A 4711-nucleotide genomic window follows, 5' to 3' on the forward strand; every position below is an offset into this window, starting at 1 on the left:
ATCACTTCGAATATTCCTTGAGGTAATGTAAGCCCTAGGGGAAAAGTATTACGTAAGAAGTTTCAAGTTATCAGTTGTATATTGTAGATCAATATTGAGGTGAATCAACAATGGATGGACAAAAATCACAAAGTATGAGATGAGATTAGGCCGCCATTGTAAAGATGAGCAGTAATGAGGAAGCATTAAGGGACTTAAATTTATACATATGGAATAAGCAACGAGAGTAAGCTGGGATTTGGTAGCAGACCTCAGCAACGACAAATTAAAGTAAGTGTTATGGCAGTAAATTCATACGGATGGCTAAACGGACCTATGCGATAAGATATAGCAATATTCGTGAATTCAATAAAGTACCTAGTGAAAAACTTCAGTATACTCATAGATGCCCAAAGGGACATCTTATCAAGCTCTACATATGAAGCCTAGAGATTGGAGACACACACAAGGTCAAAATCGTATCGGCTGCATGATGAAAGGTAGCAACAATTACGAGATTGGAAAGATTCCGACTATAAGTTGTGGTGTGAGAAAGAGGACTAAGGGAGAAATGCCCTGGACTTTGGACTTATTCACAGAACAGTCGCCTAGATGGCAAGGGAAGTTCTAAAGTATTCGGAAGATATAAGTTATGAAAATGATAAGTGCATCAGTCAACATTCTAGGACGAATGTTCTAAAGGGGGAATAATGTTACGCCCTGCAGTATTATGTTGATGTTATGCTTTGTAGTAATATATTACGATTGATCTTACGTCCTGCAGTATAAAGTTATGACAGTGTTGTACCTAGCAGTATTACATTACGGTGATGTTACACTTCGCAGTAATAAGTTACGACGATGTTGCACCCTGTAGTATTTTACGTTGAATTTGTCGTAAGGTAATTGACATCAGTCCAAAGAAAAGATTATTTGGAGATTATAAGGATTGTAAGTGATGAATAAATTCGTGAAGGCGAGAGGGGAAGAAATTCAAAGAAAATGAATTTCGTTGAAATTTGACATTTTGGGATAAAATACAGGTCAAGCTAAAATACTTGATAATTATAAACTAGTATCATGCAAGGTACCACATGACTACTGTAGTATAATATATAAAGTATTTTGAAAATAAGTAGATTTTTAAGTAATTTATGGCAATTTTAAAATTATGCGGGCAATTGATTAATTATCGGGTAACAGAACATTACCCGGTTAACTAATAAGTGGATAAAACTTAATTAATTATACTCCAAAGACATGTGGCAGCACTAGCTTACCACATGTAGTGACTAAGCAATTAACTATCCTAGGTGGCTATCTATAAGGAGAAGCCGACGACACAGTCCTTGATGACGATACATATATCGTGTTCCAATAAATGGCATCTCAACAATCTGGTTCCCATGAATCCTATTTATAGAGTAGAATCATTTTAAGCTGGTATTATACAATCCTTTAATACAAAAGAGAAGCAAACTCAAAAAAATACTAGATACCACACCTGCCAATTTTTCTAGCATCAATTAAGCACATGAGGATATGGCCACATCATCAAATGCCAAATTGGAACACGTCAAAAGCATTAGTGCCGATAATCAAAAGTTAATCACCCTTATGGATGCAGCAAAGATATACAGAATCATGATCGTTGTTGTCCTAATTCATTTTTGGGGTAAGGAGTAGTAACGTGAGAGATCCCAATGAAATATTAGATGTGGTTTTCCCTACTCCAGGTATGTTAAGGCCCCTCCTTCTTTCTTGTGGTATGGTCCAAATTATTCTGAAGAAACGAGCAAATACACAGTTTTTTATAAATTACTCTATTCATAGAAATAGTAGGGGGTCTATATTCTTGATTCCCTATGGGAATTATTATTATCTTCTATTCATGGGTCTTAGAATAATAAGCAGTTGAAAAAGTTTATCCGGAAGGAATATCGAGATTATTATGTATTTTTCATACATTTCACTCAGTTATACATGTGCATTGACCCATAACCAGATGGCGTTATATACGCGTATATATGTAAATATGTGTATATGGGATATGGGAAAAGGTTACGACGTTATATACGCACCACCACCTGATCAACTGGTATATGATGATGATGTTGCCCACAGTGGCTGAAATATGATTCAAATGGCATTATATACGCGTGTATATATACATACATACATACATATATATATATATATATATATATATATATATATATATATATATATATATATATATATATATGGGATATGGGAAAGGTTATGGCGTTATATGCGTACCACCACCTGATCAGCTGGTATACGATGATAATTTTGCCCACAGTAGCTGATATGATATGATGGGATGCCCTCAGAGGCTGATGATGTTATGAAACATGTACCTATGCACGACATGACATTCATACGCATATGCATGATGCTAAAAGTAATTTATAATTTACAAAGTTATTCAGACTTACAAGATGAGTCATGTACTCTATATGTCTTCCATGTCTCTTATGTATTTATTTATGTACCTTACATACTCGGTACATTGTTCATACTAACGTCCCTTTTGCCTGGGGACGCTGCGTTTCATGACATATACAGGTCGAGAGCCCTCCAAGTAGGCTATCAGTGCAGCGGAAGATGTTGGTGTGCTCCATTTGCTTCGGAGTTGCTCGTTTGGTTAGTATGATTTAGACGTGTATTGTTTGGTATGACGGGACTCTGTCCCGACCTTTATGACATTTATGTATTCTTAGAAGCTTGTAGACATATGTCATGTATATAAAAGACTATACGGCCTTGTCAGCCTATATTTTGAGTTTATAAAGAATCATGTTGGCCTATTAGGCTCGTATGTCATGTGTATATGATGATGTAATAAGAAAGATACGTTAAGTTGATACTCGGTTGAGTAAGGTACCAGGTGTCCGTCGTGGCCCATCGGTTTGGGTCGTGACACCCATCATGCCAATATATGATAGAACACAATTTTCATCATAACTCCGGAACCACTAATACATTGATATTCATCATATAGAAACTTTTCATTTAACTCATTTCAGGAGAACCATAGAAACACACAAGTGAATCCTCTTAACTATAGAATATGCAAATCTCCAATTAGTGGTCTAAACCACCATAACCCTTCCGGGATCCACCTACATGTAACATACCACAACAGTAGAATACTTCTGAATAATATCAATTACGGCGGTCGACAGGTCTCGCACGCACTGCCACAAATCACTTGCATAATTTGCTAAAGGAACTGATTACTACCACCCATATGCTAATTCAACTATGGCTAACCAATCTATCTTCTTCCAATTTATCCTTGATTGCCTTAGAAATAATAGCTCCATTCAACGCATAACACACTCCATCTGCACTCATCCCGAGTGATCGTGAATCACGAGACCATGCCGTCTCAAATCCCACGAACCATTTCATACTTCCCAATTGCTACACTGCAGGTCAAAACATCATAGAACATTATGGACACCTCTCATAAACTGCTACAAAAGCTTGATTCTTAACCGTACTTATAGGCTCGAAATCATTAGGCACCACACCTTACCCCTTTGAATTCACCAGGACCGTTGTTGAGACCCACCCGCTCTGACTTGGCCCCCAATATAATCAACTCCATGATTCTTCTAGCACATGCATACCCACTCGACGAAGCACCCGGCAGAATCACTTCCCTTGAAACCCGTATCCATACAACGAATAAATCCCGAATCCTTCCTCGAGTCTGAACATGAGCCAATAAGGCCAACCATAGCACACCTTTAACAATTCTTTTGCTCAAATTACCACTTGTATTCTTTTCCCGCAACTGAAATAATCCATCAATATGCTAATAGCCAGAAACCTCTCAAGTAGTTAGCTATGCAACCCAATCCTAAGCGGTGGGACTCTCCCACTTAGCTTGAATCTACCATTACACAACTTTGGAATTCACCAGGATTCTTTATCTCTTATTGACATAACCTTGCACAATCAACCGCAAAAATTCTCGGAATCTTTCTGTAAAACCCCATTTTCATACTCTGAATCATTAACCACATTCGCACGACCGATCTCTTTGCTGTATAACAAATAAAATTCTTCGCAGAAGCTTTGCCAATTTGTGCGACCACCGAGCTATTCACTGAAGATAACACACCTATGGAATTTACTTGTCGACGTCTTCCAACGCTGCTGCACGGGGTACAATCACTACGACATCAATAACCCATCCTGAGTCCGAGCTCACTCTCTAGCTGCACCAGTCCATTCACCCCTCGTGGTCATCAATTAAATGTGCAGCAACATCCATCCAATTCAAAGTTATGTTGTATCCTTCATCATTTAAAGCAGTTCCTTTCCGTTATATCAAATCTCCTGCCGTATAATAGCCCATACTTCAAATTAAATCCGTAGACCCCAATATCCAATCACCAAAATTCCCAAATCGTTCCAAACTCTCCTTAAGGTGTGTAGTCATCCTACCACAAAGCCCAGATACAACTCTGCCACTCTCCCACTTTGGCGGAACTCACCCCTTTTATCGACTACTCGACCTTTGCTTCTTATACCTGGCCTTCTAGAAATTTTAACCACCGCCTGACATTCCCCACATGTTCTTCCTCATCCTTTGCTGCTCAGTTGTTTCTTTGCATAAAATCTATCTTCGTAGCAATTGAACCCACAAATCGCTACTAATTTTAAACCTTTCCGAAGATCAACTTTCTCGAGCCAT

General features: G+C 38.1%; 1 long non-coding RNA gene across 1 annotated transcript; it reads left to right on the forward strand.

Annotated features, from left to right (window-relative positions):
- The first annotated feature begins 1366 nt into the window (after positions 1-1366).
- LOC142163566 (uncharacterized) lies at positions 1367-2777 on the forward strand. Its single transcript, XR_012694510.1, has 2 exons — positions 1367-1715; positions 2569-2777. It is a non-coding gene; the product is annotated as an uncharacterized LOC142163566 (long non-coding RNA).
- Positions 2778-4711: the final 1934 nt, after the last annotated feature.

Source organism: Nicotiana tabacum, chromosome 8 (assembly GCF_000715075.1).
Source record: "Nicotiana tabacum cultivar K326 chromosome 8, ASM71507v2, whole genome shotgun sequence".
Taxonomy (NCBI): Eukaryota; Viridiplantae; Streptophyta; class Magnoliopsida; order Solanales; family Solanaceae; genus Nicotiana; species Nicotiana tabacum.